The sequence below is a fragment of the Saccopteryx bilineata genome, chromosome 1 (assembly GCF_036850765.1).
Source record: "Saccopteryx bilineata isolate mSacBil1 chromosome 1, mSacBil1_pri_phased_curated, whole genome shotgun sequence".
NCBI lineage: Eukaryota > Metazoa > Chordata > Mammalia > Chiroptera > Emballonuridae > Saccopteryx > Saccopteryx bilineata.
This window is the reverse complement of record NC_089490.1, coordinates 222,786,471-222,804,152: the sequence shown is the minus strand read 5'-3', so window position 1 is coordinate 222,804,152 and position 17,682 is coordinate 222,786,471. Positions and strand designations below refer to the sequence as shown.

General features: G+C 37.5%; 1 protein-coding gene across 17 annotated transcripts in view; it reads left to right on the top strand.

Moving 5' to 3' along the window:
- Positions 1-17,682, top strand: part of CEP170 (centrosomal protein 170) — a 177,928-nt gene that overhangs the window by 76,324 nt on the left and 83,922 nt on the right. For 4 of the 17 annotated variants that reach the window (XM_066236681.1, XM_066236673.1, XM_066236664.1 and 1 more), the window contains exon 1: positions 213-440. The exons of 3 other annotated variants lie outside the window; for them this stretch is intronic. The gene's annotated coding sequence lies outside the window, so the exon portion shown is untranslated. Of the gene's footprint in view, positions 1-209; positions 441-1,206; positions 1,298-15,613; positions 15,648-17,682 lie in introns of those variants that run through there. 10 more of the 17 variants (XM_066236654.1, XM_066236644.1, XM_066236617.1 and 7 more) reach the window with 6 other exon arrangements.

Sequence of the window (17,682 nt, the reverse complement as noted above, 5' to 3'; positions counted from 1 at the left end):
TTGTAGTCCTTGTTGGTTGCGGTCCCTGCTAATGCTGAGCTCCTTTTCATTGTTCAAGCTAGTCCTTGAGAAACGCCTGCGCAGTAGGCAGCAGGAAAAGCTTGAGAGTGAGACCCTCTGCACAGCCCCTTTTCATTGTCTGGTTTTTGCGCCTGCGCAGTAAGAGATCGTTGGATCTGAGCCAGAGAAGGGGATAGGGCCAGGCTCCTCGCCCTTTTCCCAGGCGCCTGCGCACTAGGCGGCCGTTCTTTGCCGTTACCGCTATGTGTGGGGCGTGTGTTGAATAACGTTATTGCCCAGCGGACTGAGAGGCCCGGAACTCGATCGCAGTGGCAGCGACGACGACGACGACAAGGTGGGGGGAAGGAAGGCGTGCGAGAGACTCACGGGACGCGGCGCGCCCCGCCCTCCCCGTCCGGTCCCTCTCTCCGCGGTGAGGGGTAAGTGATGCGCTCAACCGCTGGGGTTGGGCGCTGCCGTCGCCGCCGCCGCCTGTCCACATCCTCCTCGGGTTTGCAGCTGGGACTCGGGCCGGCCCGCGGTGGGGCGGGGGTGCGGGGTCGGGCGGCGAGGGGGCGCTGCCGGATGCCCCGCGCGGCGCCGCCACCCCCACGCACCCGATCGGCGGCTCGGCGGGGCCGCCCCTCCATCCCAACCCTGCCGGCACCCCGCCCGCCGGCCCGTCGGTGCTGCGTCGGGCGACCACGGCTCGTCGCCGCCGCCTTGTCCCCGGGACGCATCGAATCGTGTCAGCTCTCTCCCGGCTTTGTGCTACCCTCCCCCTCCGCCGTGGCGGTGCGAGGGGCGCGGGCGGAGCCTGCGAGGGAATGGCCGCGCTGCTTTTGGGAAGCGATTTTTCCCGGTTTGGAGCGGCTAACAATGCCGATCCCTCTTTGTGGCTGGTTCTGGGCTGGGGGTGGCCGGCGCGGGGTCAGGCGAGGAGCCCTCGGCCGCGGCCGGAGGGCGTGTAAGATGTGGTGTCACGCACCCTGCCAGACTACTGCACCCCGTGCAGGCTCCGGCTCCGTAGTCAACCCGGGGGAGGAAAGTGGCTTCCTGTCGGCTTCATTGTCCTAAGATTCAAATATGGGGGTTTTGAACGGTTCCCTTCATTTTATTACCTAAAGGGGGAAAAAAATTAGCAGCTGACCTAACACTGGGCGGGAAGACGTGTGGGATTTGTATCCTAGGTCAGAGAATCTCTATTTTTGGGGGGTGTTCAGTAGAGATTTATTTATTCAATTGAAGAATGTAACCTCTTGGAAGACTGGGACAGACCTGTGCCAGCATTGCCAAGGTGATCAATATAAAATCACTAGATGAGAGTGACGACTGACCTAGAGAGGGCCGACGACGAAGCTATTGTGTAGCTGGGAAATGCAGCAGCAGAATTGTTTGGTTTTTTTTTCATTGGGTGGGTAACGCATTCACGTTCCCAAGAGAATACACTAGGACACATCTTTCCCGACTGATTATTTATTTATTTACTTATATGCAATCAAAGCAAACAAAAAAATAGGCCTGGTGCATTTCTATTTCTGAATTTGTTTATTCGTATTTTTATTCTCTTTATGAAAATCCACTCCCCATTTGAGAGGAATGTGGTGAAGCAGATTGAAAATGTATTTTTAAAATGATTTGATCCTTCAGCTTACAATGTTTCCAACCACGTGTTGGTGTTAAAACAGGCAGAAGGGAATGAAGCAGGATGGGAGGAGCAGGTGGAGGAATAATGTGAGAGGAGAGAGTTGCATTATGAATATAGTATCTAGATCTTGACTGATGAAATCCTACCTGGGTAGATATACTTCCAGATTTAGGAATTCAGCTTTGGAAATATTACATCGCAAGTTGCAAACCGTTTTGTATTTGTCTGCCATTATTTTTTAAGCTACACTAGGGCTACTTTTAGTTCTTAACTTTGTAGATGTTGCCTGACGCTGTTTTAAATCTGAAGAGTCTAAGTGCACTTGACAGAGGAGGGCACTGAAATTTGGAAAGTTAACTGATTTGTCCTGTCTAAGCCAAACTACTGCTGAACTGCAGAGCCAAATAAAACCAAGGTCTGTTCTGCAGAATGCTCTTTCCGCTTTGTCCCTTAGTCCCCTCCTCTGTGAACTTGCAGGGAAAGCTTCTCTACAGTCTCTTTGAGTTGTCTTTGACAGTCAAGTTCATTGATACCCCAGTTGTAGTAATCTGATCCTTTGCAATGTAAAAATAATAATTCTGCTGAAGTGGAACTTGAGTTTTAGAAATTAACCTACTGCTGTAGGGAAAGATACCATAACATGGGCTTTTCCTAAAAACAGGAACTTGGAATTTTCCCCCCATTTACTAGTAACCATATTTTAATATTTCCTGATACTATAATCAACTCTATAAATTGTTAAAAGTGAAATTGTCACATAACAAGAACCTGCGAAGTTCATTTTTCATCAGCGAATGAATATTATTTTGAATTTTTTTATATTATTCATTTTAGAGAGGAGGGAGGGAGGGGGAGAGAGAGAGAGAGAGAGAGAGAGAGAGAGGAGAGAGGAGAGAGGAGAGAGAAGAGAGAGACAGGGGAGGAGCTGGAAGCACCAACTCCCATATGTGCCTTGACCAGGCAAGCCCAGGGTTTCGAACCGGCGACCTCAGCATTTCCAGGTCTACGCTTTATCCACTGAGCCAACACAAGTCAGGCTATGAATATTATTTTAAACAAAAATTTGTTTTTCAAAATGAATGCTTTTTATTGAGATAATTTTGCCATAAAGTCCTGTTTTATTGTTCTATAATTTTTACCCTTAAATTCTACATTGCGCTTAATAGACTTTAAAACAATTTGTTTCTCTTAAATTTTACTTAGTAAAAAATAATCTGTAACTAAATTTAGTATATGGAATTATATTAAATCATACTTGAAATGTAGTTTTACTTGTAAATTTCATGGTGTTCTAAAATTATTTTATGGAAATAAATAACACTGCATGTTTTATCTTAGCATTAGAATAATGAAATTAACACTATAAAGTTATTGTATGTTATGCCTGTCAATGCAGATGTCAGGCTGCTTTAAAAAAATTCTGTGCTTAGTGATTTGGTTTATTTGTTCCAAGTATCAGTTTCTTATTTTCTTTTATCACTTAAAAAAAAAACCCAACTTGTTTTATTGTTGTGCCTGATAGTAATCAGATATCACTCATCTAGAACTGAATACTGTGTATGTCTAAAGTTGTGAACATTTTTTTCATTCAACAAAATCTATTCCTGACTAATAACTTGCTATTTCAGTTGAGGAGTAAGGTTTTTGTCTTCTCTATAGCAAAAACTAGCAATATTAAACTATCCTAATTACTTACAGACAGCCAACTAAAATATCCGCTCAGTTGCCAATTATGCTGCAAGTGTAACAAAAGAGTAATTACCTACTATATGAAGCTGGATAAATAATGTTGACTGGAGTATGATGGGTTTCCTCTTAAGGGGAGAAATCCCAGACCTTTATTTTATAAACTTTTGCTAATGACCAAGATTTCTACTAATCAACTATACTTGGTGGAATGGGTTTTAATTTATTCACTCACATATTTCTTGAAGTGCTCAGCAATGAGTTGGTCAGTGTGAACAATACAAAAGAATAAGAAAACATCTGTCTGGCAGTAAGGTTAACTAAACTGAATATATAGTCCAGTTAGTTGAAATGATTGTCTGACAGTATATTGTAAATTTTTTGGCCAAAATGAATAACATAGCCAATGTGTACTGAAAGTAAAGGCCAAGGCCACTTTCATGTCAAACAAAAATAGGATGGAAACTAACCAAAGTAAGGTTAAAGACATAGAAGTGGAAAAAAACCCAAAGCATTCATTAGGTTTGAAAAACAGAAAATGAGAGCAGAGAAGTTGTTTTTAAGTATAACAAAATTAATAAATAATATAGAGTATATTACCCGCTGGGACATGATATTTATTAAATCATAATATCTACCACGTCTAAATCACCTACCAAATGCCAGGCAGCGTGTGTGTGTGTGTGTGTGTGTGTGTGTGTGTGTGTGTGTGTAATTCATGCTATAGTTTTATAAGTAAGTTATTTTCCACACTTAAAAGTTGAGAATATTTGAGGCCTAGAGTTTGTGATTAATTGTGCCTCTGTCTGACACGTTACTATGTGGAAGAGCCCATAAGCGAACCTTTGTCTTTTTGACTAAAGCCAAAATTCTCTCCATTCATCTTTTTTTTTTTAATTTTTCTGAAGTTGCAAACAGGGAGGCAGTCAGGCCGACTCCCACATGCGCCGGACCGGGATCCACCCGGCACGCCACCAGGGGGCAATGGTCTGCCCATCCGGGGCTTCGCTCTGTTAAACTAGAGCCATTCTAGCACCTGAGGCAGAAGCCATAGAGCCATCCTCAGCGCCCGGGCCAACTTTGCTCCAATGGAGCCTTGTCTGCAGGAGGGGAAGAGAGAGACAGAGAGGAAGGAGAGAAGAAGGGGTGGAGAAGCAGATGGGCGCTTCTCCTGTGTGCCCTGGCCGGGAATTGAACCCAGGACTCCTGCACGCCAGGCCGATGCTCTACCACTGAGCCAAACCGGCCAGGGCCTCCATTCATCTTTTTTAGAAGGTTCAAAAGGCAACCTTTATTCCTGTCTGGTTCACAGGATGTTAGAATCAGAGGAGACTTCAGAAGTTGTGTCATACCTATTACTAATATCCCTGAGATGTTATCAAATCCAACTTTTTAGACAATGCTTCTATGAGAAAATGGGCATAGGATACTCATTTCACTTTTGAAAAATAAAGATCTCACTTAAATTGATCTAGTATCTGCTCTACTATATATTATGTAACTAACATTGGTTGCAATTCTTTCTGAGTAAGATACTGTAAAGTTTTCCTTAATATACTGAGTCTTTGCTAGGTTTTCTTTTATCCTTTCCTTTACTTTTTTTTTTTTTTTGGAAGTGCTATTCTTTTTTTGATTTGGTTTCCATATTTAATTCAGCACTTATGGTCTGGATGTAGTTTAGTGAAATTATCCCTTTCCTTAGTTTGAGCAATGCACTGTGTTTACTGTCTAAAATTGCGTTAACTCTTGAATAACAGAAAAATGAGAGAAAAACATTATGTGGCTTTTCAAGTTATATTTATGCAATTCAAGGGATTATTATTTTGGAGATTGTGTATATCTACTTTTCTGATGTTAAAAATGCCCTTTTTTATAAAATGATAGTGTTAGGTCATAAGTTTCTTTGGATCTTTGTCTTGGTTTTTTTATTTTGGTTAAGTGTTGTTAAATAAACAAAAAGTTAACAGTCTTATATTGTTTCTTTTTATTTTTTGAAAAATTTGTTTGGAAACCACTGAAACTAGCACCTTTTTATGTTAAGATTTCTCACATTCTGTATATATACATACATATTTTTAAAGCAGTATTTACCTTTAACCCTTCAAAAAATCATCTTATTGAGACCTTCTTTGATCATGGTTCTGTCATCCAAGGGATTAGCTTCCCTTCCTGGCTTTTTGACATTTATAAATTTAACAAGAGCCAGCTTTCTTATGTCTATCCTGGCCATGGACTGGATATAGCCAAAGATAGCGCCCTGCTGATTTATAAATAGATTAAGTGTTCCATAAATCAAATATGCTGGAGGTAAAAGATGACACAAAGATATTGAAAACCATTTGAATGTTTTGCTTGTCTTGAGGAGAAAATCATTCTATCCTCTTTATGCATTTGAATTTTTTAATTTAAGCAAATACAATATATATTCTTAATTCACCTTTTTATTTGATGTAAAAGACAGCCTCTTGACAGGTACTACTTTAGAGAGTGGTCAGGGAACATCTTTCTCTGAGAAGGTGACATTTAGCCAGAGACTTGCAGTAGATAAGGAAGCAGCCTTGTAGGTATCTGTTTAGAGAGTGCAGTGGTCCTGAGACAGGAATGGGGTGAGTGAATTCTGAAAACAGAGGTCACTGGCTGGAAGTGAGTGAGCAAAAGGAAGGAAAAATAGGGAGAAAAGAGGTTGCATAGATACTCCATTGGTTGATTTTATTTAAATCACATTGGAAGGTCATTGGAGTATTTTGAACAGGGGAATGGCATAAGGATTGGGTTATATTATTAAAGTATGGCTCTGGCTGCTTTGTGGATAATAGACTGCAGGGGGAGAATATGGGACCAGGGAGTCAAGCTAAGAGACATATGGCATGACCTGGACTAAGAGATGTTAATGGTTTACACTGGAGTGATAGTGTGAAGATAGTGCAAGTTTTCAGGTTCCAGTTTTGGAAGATCAAGAGTTTTGGGACATACGAAGTTTGAAATGTCTAACATCCAACTGGGGATACCAAGTAGGCAGTCAAATATATACATCTGGAATTCAGAGGAGAGGTTCGGACTGAAGATTCTTCAATCTTCAGCATCTTCAGTCGATGCAAGACTAGACATCGCTTAGGTTGAGAGTTCATTAATTAGATTGATAAAAGGTTCAAGGCTTGAGACCTGATACTAACAGTGAAAGCTTAGCAAGAAAGAAGGAGCCATCAAGAAGGAGTAAAAGAAGTGGCCACTGAGGTAATGAGTGTGGCATCCCGAAAGCCAAGTAAAAACAAGTCTTTTTACCTATAAGGAATGATCAGTCACCCAAACCACCTTTAATCACTTAAGAAATCAGGTAATATCTTCTTTCCGTATCAACTGTCTCTGAGAAGATAATTTTATTAGATCTCACTTCATTCTGGTTTATCACTAGGATGTACACACTACCTTCCCTAGAAGCTACTACATCAAGCTCTGAACAAAGTTTTAACCATAAATAGGTTTGTATTGTTTTGTAGGTGTGTGGACTTGGCTGCCGCTGCTCCAGAGGTTCAAACAGGAGAGGCAGTGCTGTTCAGTGACAAGATTTGCTATCAGGCATTGCCTTCAAATACCTTATCATGTGATTGCCACTTTAATTTTAGAAGTTCGGTGTCTTCATCTATAAAATAAAGCTAGTGATAGTCCAACCACCTCAAAGTTTATTTTGGAAGACAAGAGAGAGAGATGAAAAAGAAACAAAAGGTATAATTATAGGCAGGACTCTCCCTCCCACATTGCCCCAAGTGTGGCACAACTGGAGAGTGTTACACTTGAAGAAATGTTTTATTTTGGGTGATAGAAGTATTTTCTCATTCTGACCGTAGGAATAGTTTTGTAAATCTAGTGCATTCCATCCCCATAGACAGTTTTGCGCATCATCTTATAATATTCTTGGGGTGGAGCTCTGGCTGGAGGTGCATAGAGCATCATCCCGAGGTGCAAAGGTTGTGGGTTTGATCCCCAGTCAGGGCACATACAGGAACAGATGTTTCTGTCTTTCCCCCACTGTCTCCTTTTCTCTAAGATAATAAAATAAACATTTAAAAATATATGTATTCTTGGGGTGGAGTAAAGGACATGATGCTGGAGAGAAGCTTTGTCTTATCTGAACACATCTTTTAATTCTAGGCAGTGTCTTAGTAATGTGAATGAAGGCAGCTAGCTTGCTTTTCCCAAGGCCAACATGGAGAATTTCTCTTTTTATTGGCTTTTTTTGGCAGGTATTTTACTGGATAAAACATCTGGATTTTTACTGGATAAGGTTTGTCAAATGGTTTGTCACATGATACGTGGAATAGAAAAAGGACAGATTTATAGCTGGGGGATGGTCAGGGTCTTGCGCTCCGGGCAGCCAGCTGGAAACTGGTTTGAGGAACCAGCTAGGGGAAATGAGTATACGTGGTGATGTCAGGGTGAAGGACAAAGTTTATTATGGTGAAAAAGGAACACAACAAATAGAGGACTCTGTGGTAACTTTTTGAGGACTATAACTTCAAAATATCTGTCTCAAAGACCTTATTTAATATTATTTGCTCTGGTTACCCAATAAATACTTCTCATTGGATAAATAATGCATTGCAAACTGAAGGCCACCTTATATTTTCATACTGTTTTCTTTTTTTGTAGATTACACAATGAATCTGTGCACATTGTAGAGAAGGTAGAAAATACTATTAAATCAGGAAGAACAGTCATAATCCTCCTAGCTAGTGACACCCCTGTTACATATTTTTGTCTACTCTGGTTTAATCTGGTAACAGTTCTCACGAGATTAAACTTTCTGGCTTTACTTTTTCATAGAGGTATAAGAGTCCATTTTATCAAATTTGTAATTTACTTAAAATTTTTGGAAATTAAGGATATTTTTTAAATTGTAAACAACCCTGCATGTACATTTCTAACTGTAAGTTTCTGTGCAAGTCAATATTTTTCTTGGTCAATATTTTTTTATTACTTTTTTTTTTTTCTTTAGAGAGAGGAAGGCAAGGGAGAGAGATAAAAATTGATTTGTTGTTCTACTTATATTTATGCATTCATTGTTGATCTTGTATGTGCCCTGACCGGGGATCAAGTCTGCACCTTGACATATTGGAATGATGCTCTAACCAACTGAGCTACCCAGCCAGGTCCTCCTTTGCCAATATTTCAATAAATTAATTGTATCAAAGAATATGCAGAATTCTAAAACCTTTTCTAATGAAATTCCCCCCCACCTAGGCCAATAGACATCTCCACATTGGTGTATGATGTAGAAGTCATGTCTTTTTATAAGTTTTGCCAACTTTATAAACTAAAAACTTTCTTAAAATTTCTCTTACCACTAATATATTTGAATATTTTAAAATAAATATGTGCCTATTAGCGATTGTATTTCTAGTCTGAATTGTGTATGCCCTTTTGCTCAATTTTTCTAAAGGAATGGTCAAAATCGCTTTTTAAAAGTATATAAAAATTTTGGTGCACCTTCTGCTCTGGATCCAACATAAATAAAGGAAACAAAAGTAAATGTTTTCCAATCATATCAGTGTCAAAAATAAGGATAGAATAAGATTAATGTCCGAGCAGGGAAGAACAATTAAGAAATTTATGAATCAGAGTTCATAGGCACGGAGAATAAAATTATTTCTTTTCATATTTTAAGTAAATATGTGAGTTGAGCCACGTACAAGTTTGCCTGATCTAATTCCTCATCAGAAATGAATATGAAATTAAGGAATACCTAAGAAATGCAAGCTTCTGATATCTTTTGATAGGATTCTCAAATATCTAATGGAAGCAGTACATTTGCCCAAATAAAATTTTAACAATAGAAATATTAATAGGGCTTTCACTAATTAGTATAATATATATTTCCCTTTTTGCTAGCATTTACCTCATAGATTGGTCATTGGTAGTATGACATGATTTTATCTGCTTAATATAGCCATAGGAAACCATTTTTCAATCAAGAGTTGCAAAACTATAGTAGAAAGAATGGGAATCATATGAAAGCAGAAACCAAATTAATTTTTTCGAGATAATGACTGTTTAACCCTAAATTTGTTTTATAAAACACATGTCATTTTATTTAATAAATAACTGCCATCACATATCTGCTGCAGAAAAACCAGACGGCTTAGTTATTTTCTGTCACAGATGACTTTTGAGGTTGTTTCCTGACCTTAGGGTAAACACACATAGACACAGACATATATATTTTGTCAGCATGATGTATAAATACAGGGATACTTTGCATAAGGAGTCGGAGCTCCATGTTAGTTTTGACAGTTACTTCGTAGTTATATAATACTGAACAAATCTTTAATCTTAGTATCTCATTTTGCTCATTTGTGAGAAAAAAGGCATAAACAATATAATTTCTAAAGTTACTGCCCAACTTTTAAAGTAACATTGTGCATGTGAAAATTTAAGATATTTGGCCCTGGTCAGTGGCACAGTGGATAGAGCATTGGCCTCAAGTATGGACATCACTGGTTTGATTCCTTGTCAGGGCACACAAAAAAAGTGACCATCTGCTTCTCTCCCTTGGAGAGCATCAGCCTCAGGTGCTAAATATAGCTTGGTACTCAAGCATTGGCCCCAGACAGGGGTTACCGGGTGGATCCCAGTCAGGGCACATGTGGGAATCTGCCTCATTATCTCCCCTCCTCTCACCTAAAAAAAAAAGTAAAGAAAGAAAAGAAAATTTAGAGTATTCTTTAGTTTTCTGTTTATGGCCCATTGTGTCACAAAGAAACAGAGAGTCAGAGGAACTGGAAGATGTGTATGACATGCAGTGGTTTATAGAGATGGAACAGAAAAGGAAAAAGAGGGCTGGACAGAGGAAGAAAGAAAGGCAGGACTTCAGAAAGAGGAAGTCTTTGGAAGGTAAGCCTTTTTTGGCATATCCCACTATTCGTTTGCCTCAGAGCATATCTCCTAGTGATAATTGTTGTTAAGAGTACCAATAATCTATTTTAGCCGCCTTTTTATCCTCAAACTTGCAAAAGCTCTTCTCCAAATGAAATAAATGTCAGTAGAGAATTGTTCTTTAATTATACCTGGAGAGTTCCTCTTTTAAAAGAATTGCCTTCCCAGAAATATTCCCACTACAAAATATTTCCAGCAAACAGTTACAGACCTCTTGGTATTCTGAGAATATAAGCCTAATCATTATAAGCATCAGTAGTCTAATGAAGTATAACATATGAAAGAATAGACTTACAGATATAGTAACAGTTGAAATGATTATTGAAGAATTTCAGCCAAAAGATAGTGTTGGTTGCTTATATAATTTCCTAATTTGTATGAATGCTATATACCTTTATAAATGAAAATGTAAAGCTCTTTATGCTTTTGCAGGTCAAAATTTCAGCACTAATTTTTTTTTGTATCAGCCTATGTTGCATGTTTATATTATGTTATATGTATGAAATGTTTATGTTTATGTTATATGTATGAAATATTTAACTACTAAATATTAAAGCCATTCTTACATGATTCCTGTTTGTAAAGCTGAGCTAGAGTAGCCAGTATTAAATATGTGAATATTTAAATTTAAATTAATTAAAATAAAATGTCTTCTAAGATGCTTTTGCCATCTTTCAAATGCTCAATAGTTTGTATGTGGCTAGTGGCTCACAAATTAGACTGTAGATATAGGACCTGTCACCTAGTTTTATTGCTCAGTACTGTTATATTTATGAGCAGTATAATTTAACATGAAGGTAAAAAGAAATATTGCATAATTTAGGCTAATGATTAACTTGTTATCAGGCAATAAACAAGTGTACTTCTAATGTGTTTATAAAATATGTCCTTGCTCAAAACATATGCTGAGGCTTTTTTTTTTTTTTTTAATTCATTTTAGAGAGGAGAGGGAGAGACAGAGAGAGAGAAGGGGGGGAGGAGCTGGAAGCATCAACTCCCATATGTGCCTTGACCAGGCAAGCCCAGGGTTTTGAACCGGCGACCTCAGCATTTCCAGGTAGACGCTTTATCCACTGCGCCACCACAGGTCAGGCGCTGAGGCTTTTTAGTTGTCTGCACTTTGAATTTTGATTTCAGTTTTCATATGTTGTACTGATACTGTGGCTGAAGTGACTTACACCTACCTCCCAAGAAGTTAATGCGTAGGGAACAACGGAGAAAGGTAGTGATGATGAACAGAGACAATTTTTAAAGGGTACCTTAGGCAGTGATGTGCCTAAAATTCGTTACCAGTGACAGAAGCAGGAGAAGTAAGAAAGATGAATGTTTAACTTTTAGGGTCTATAAGACCCTCATCATTCTGCTTTCTCCCCACTATAACTCTCTGCTATGCATTCTGTTTTCACTTCTTTGAGACAATTTTATACATCTTTTTTTTTTTGCTCCTAGTGCAACATGACCTGAAAAGGCTTGTTTGAGTGATAGTTGTTCAGTGAGCCTAGAGATAGTTTCCAGTTCTTCCAGATTCAACCTTTCTGATCCACACTGGACCCCGATTTATAAATTTGCCCCATTCCTCTAGATTGGACAGGTGAATTTTGGTCTCTGGTTTTAATACATATAAACTGATTGAGTCTTACTTGTCTTTGGACTTCTCAGGGAGAGAGTGTTTGAGGCTACTGGTGGCCAAGCAGGAGAGTAAGAGGTGGATTAAAAATGGGCTGAATTGTCCATGAACTGTCAGAGTTTATGGCTCAAAAAGATTGTGTCAGAGAATGTTAAGTCAAAGTTATATTGCTTTTTAATCACTTTCAAATTCTTTAGCCAAATCTGGGTTTGTAGGAACTGGGATCACTAGCAATATTTGAAGGTATATTTGAAAAAATTACAAAGGGGACAGTGGTTGAGGCAAAGCCTAGAACTTGGTATCTGAAAGCCCAGGTTTGAATCCAGACGGCTGCTGTTCATTACTGCTAGATTTGTGACCTGGGGTAGTCATTTGTCTTCAGGGGAATAATGTCTCTCACATGTTTTAGGGAGTAAAATGTAAGTGTAAGCACCTCACACAACGGGCACAAAGGAGGCATTTGATAAATGTTGGAATTTAAGTCTTAATCTACTCATTGATGTAAAATCACAAAATTAATTTTCAGGACAGTTGTACAGTTCTCAGAAAGAGCCAGTCCAACTTCACATCTTTTTTTGTAAACTGGCAGAGAAAATTTGGCAAGAACTTTTAATGTCTAGATAATTTATGGAAAAGTATAACTTGTTTTCTCAAGCATTTTCTTTAAACACATTATGAAATGACTTAATGAAGAAATGATGTTTAATAAATCACTGATTTCCCATCAAATCTGTCTTTGAAAAATATTTCACAAACTCAGATACAGAATATATGGCTAGTCATATTTGACACATCATCTTCAATCATTTTTTATGAATGGAAATTTTACAATCAAACGCTATTTCAGGCGAAAGTTATAAATTATCTTTTTTTCTTAGTGGGTATGTGCTTCAACCATTTTTTTTTAAAGTTAATAATGTATATATATGGCAGATAATCATGAATATATGGAAGCCAAAATTTTCCCAGTACTGTGCAGAGTTTGCTCACATGCGCATGGAACAAGTATGTTGGTAAGTATCCAAACAAAGCACAGCTGTTGATTTATTTTTTTGGATTAGCTGCACAGTTTCAAGTGGGGGTGGGGATTTAAAAGCCATGATTTTTTCCCCAAGAGTGTATTTCATTATCTGCACCAGGTCAAGTTCATTATTCAGCAGAGCAAAATTTTTGAATATGTTGTAAGAGTCTGACACTCTTCTCGGAGATATTTCCCCGTACCACCCAGCAGCACCCTGAAACTGTGGTCATGCTGTTTGTTTTCTTTGCTTTTCCATGTTTCTTTCGGCCCATTGTCACTGAAGTTGTTTTGTGTAGTTACTTAACTTTTATTATTCCTTCTATGAGATGAGGAACTTTTTCTGTCTTGAGTATCATTCTCTCCCTGTTATCTGTAGTGCTTAGTACTTAAATACTTGTGAGTGAAGAAAAAAATGATTAATTTGTTTTATAGTACTCTTTATTATAGAATCCCCTTATGTAATTGATGTTTAATATTTGTGTGCATCTTCTAGAACTTATATAATTTCTGGGTTGAAAACAATAGTGTGTGTGTGTGTGTGTGTGTGTGAAGTTAGAACATTCTCTGGCACATAGTAAATGCCACCTGTTACAAATAAAAGATTATTGAAAATTATGTCTATTGCTTTTATATCTTATGATCAGTTATATCTTTACCTTATTTGATCTTGAGTCCTGAGCTGAAATGTAACCCCAATAATTTATTCATTTCATAAATATGTGGGGTTGAAAGGCAGAGACTTTAGTGTTAAGGATTTTTCAATTAGGGATTCAGTAAGGGGGAAATGTTAAAGACAAATCCTGAATTTATACATTTGTTTAAAATTTATTCACTTATCTTTTGGGTACTTTGTAGGATGGGATAAAAAGACATGGTATTTATAGGAGCTTTATTTATAAGTCCCAAAACTTGGAAGCAATCAAGATGTCTTTGAGAAGGTGAATGGATGTGTAAACTAGGGTACCTCTAGACAATAGAATATTACTGAGTGCTCAGGAGAAATGAGCTATCAAGCATGAAACTACATATAGAAACCTTGACTGCATGTTACTAAGTGAAGGAAGCCAATCTGAAAAGGCTACATACCATATGATTTCAATTAATATGACATGGTAGGAAAGTCCAAACTGTGGAGACAACAAAAAGACCAGGAGTTGGTGAGGGAAGGAGTGAATGGGTCGAGCACAGAGGTTTTTTAGGACAGTGAAAATACTCTGATGTCATAATGATGTATACATGGCATCCTACATTTGTCCAAACCCATAGAATGTACACCACCAAGAGTGAGCCGTAATGGAAACTGTGGACTTTGGATGATAATGATGAGTCAGTGTGTAGGTTCAACAATTGTTAAAAAAAGAAAACATGTCATTGATGGGGGTTGCCATGCAATCGTATTGGGGATAGGAGTTTAGGGAAATCTCTGTACTTTCTCCCTAAATTTTGCTGGGAACCTTAAACTATGCTAAAAAACTAGTCTTAATTAAAAAAAAATAATTCAAAAAAAGACATGATAGAAATTATAAAAGCTGATATAGCAGTTGATGCAGTAGCTTAGTTCATTTTAATGTACGTATAAGCTCTACTGCTGGTTCAAATGACAATTTCGGGAGGGGACCTTTATGACTTTTTCTTCCTTGTTTTAACTTTTTATTGATTTTGTTAGGAAAAATCACGTCTTCTTTCTCCTACTATTTATTCATTCAGGAAACCTAGAGCTCTCTAGGCACGGGGCCAAGCCCATAGAGGTCTTTGATACCCTTATATACCGCTTGGTACCAGATGAAAAATTGTCACATGGATTCAGGAATAGATAATATTTTAATAAAATGAGAATTGCACAGGTTAGAGGAAGGCTTTGCAACTGTGCAGATTGATAGTCTAACATGAAGTCAGTTATCTCTTCCTCTGGATTGATAGTCCTAACAGGTGATGTGATGTGGGGAAGAGATAGTTCACTCTAGAAAGCCCATCTGGTGCTGAATCAACCAGCCAGTTGGCAGAAGCATAGGGAAAGACTGCCCTTAACATGTGTTTTAGCTCAAATAATTGCATACACTGGCGGCCATTTATATAATAGTTGGGTTTTCTTCCCCCTCAAACCAAGTAATCTTAGTAAACGGCTCTTTGCCGTGTGTTACGTGATGTATTATTTCATAGTTCTATTGTAATGTTATTAGATATCAGGTGCACTTTTGTTGCTGTCTCATAGCTCTAGATAATAATGAAGATCGCTCTGACTCTTCTTGCCATCAGTCCTCAAGAATTAGAAGTGAAGGAAAGCAACTTTTTTTCATATAAATAAACAAAAGCTGTAAAGTGTATATAATGTTGAAACTTAGAAGTATAGAGAAACTATGTACTCTGCTGAATATCTGCAGAGTTTTTGTTTTGTTTTTAAAATTTAAACTTAAATTTTGAGTTCATTGGTCATGAAATGAGCTCTAACAGGACAGCCCATATTTAAAGCTAATAATAATGGCTCCTAGAAACATATAATAGAAATGGCACTGAGACGCTGGTTCTGTGTTTAACCTCCATCTGATGTCCAAATGTCAGCTGTAAGCTTTTGTCACCTGCCTATGACAAGGAAATCGAGGCTAAGAGAAGCAACAGAATGGAGGGGCAGTAACTAGGATTTAATGGCTAGATTTGATTGTAGCAAAGGCTCAATGACTAATTTTTAACCTCTTATCCCTAGAGATTTCAAGATTAACTTCACATCAAGAAGACTTGTAAGTAGCTCGAGAGCTACACATTCATTCATTAAATATAGATTTTCAGACACCCACTAGGGGCAAAACATTGGACTAGGCTCTGAGGATTCAGAGACGAAGAAATGGTGTGTATTTCAAGATCTATGCTTACTTGGAATTATACCACCACCAGTGTTCCTATCCCAGTCTAGGGTAATGACAGCTTCTTGTTTGTTTAATATCATTTTAGGCTTATTCCTCTGACGTGTCTGTTGACCAGCATTGCCTAGGACAGAGTTTCTTGTAGCAAGCTTTTCTTGCTTGTTTCATATTTATGCACCCTAAATGCTCAGAGTACCTGGATTTGGTAGGTTTTACAGTAAGTGTTTACTGAAGAAGGAGGATGGAGGAAGACAGACATTTCTTGCCCTCAGAGAGCTCACCAACTAGAAACATAATCATGTAGCAACAGTGCAGTATCCTTAATGCTATAAATTAAATAATAGATGCTTGAACAAAGTATTTTAGGGCTACAGAGAAAATAATTGTTTGCTCTGCCATGGGGAAAGGCTTAGAGGAAGGCACTATCTATTAGTTTTGCACTTTGTTGTACTCTGGGTTCTTACATGCTGAAATTAGTAAGCACAGAAAATAGAGACTAATAAAATTTCATATTATGTCTAGTCTTCATATCTAACGTTATAGATATTTGAGATCAAGCTACACTTTTTTGAAAGTGAAGATTGCTGGTATCTGAAATGGAAGAGTTTTGAGTGTGTTTCAGTTATATTGTAAAACCATTAAATTGTTAAACTGTTTAATGAAGCAAAAAAATGTATTCATTTTTCAAAATAAGCTTTAATGTTTGTAACCCTTATGTGAGATTTCCTGGAAATTTTTTTTTTTTTTTTAGTATTTATAATTAAGGCTTTTACCTGTTCTCTGCTACCCTAATCACTCAAATATATTTAGAGTGTTGTTGATTTTTGAGATTGATACAGTATATGAAACTTTTAGGGCCCTGAATCTGTTTAGCTTGTTAAATCTGAACCTAAGCCATACACATGTTAATTATGTGTTTTATGATGTGATGGGGTCATAATACGCCATATGGTCTGATCCCTGAAACTTTACCCGTAGATTTTTGGACTAATCTTTCAATCTTTTAAATTTCTCACTAGATAAAATTTTTCTCTTGTATTAAGTAGTAAAAAGTAGTACCCCGGGTGTATTCTCATTTAATTTAATCTTTATTTTGGAGGAGTGATTCTTTTACAATAGCATCTCATCTGTAAAATACTGCTGCCTACCAACTAAAGATCTAAAAATAAACTAAAACCTTCAAATTGGTATGTTATGTATTTGTTTTCTTTTTTTCTTAAATGTATTTGTTCTCTTATGATGGCTTCTATAACCCATTGTGTTGTTTAATATCCAGATATTGCAAATTTTCCACTTTGCCTCTGTTACTGATTTATGGTTATATTCCATTGTAATTGAGAAAGTTATTTTGTACTATTTCAGTCTTCTAAAATTTATCAAGACTTATTTTAGACCTTACTTAATAGTCTTTCCTGGAGAATGTTCCATGTATACTTAAAAAGAATGTGATTCTGCTTAGTCAAATACAGTGTTATGTTTATTTCCATAGGTCATAGTGGTTTATAGCATTGTCATGTTCTCTGTTTCCTTAGTATCTTCTATCTGGTTGGGTATTTCATTGATGAAAGAGGGATGTTGAAGTCTTCAGCTGTTTTTGTTCAGCTGTCTATTTCTCCTTTTAATTATGTTTATTTTTGTTATATATATTTTGTGACTCTGTTGTTAGGTGCATATTTGTTTATAAATTTTATAGTATCTTGCTATGTTGACTCTTTTATCAGTATATAATGCCATTTTTTGTCTCATAACCCTTTTTTGACTTAAAGTCTTATTTTGTCTGTCACAAATATAGCTATCTCAGCTTCATTTTGGTTACTACTATTTGTATGGAATATTTTTGTTGTTGTTGTTGTTCTTTGACTTTCAACCTCTTTGTACCCTTATATCTACACAGTCTCTTGTAGACAGCATA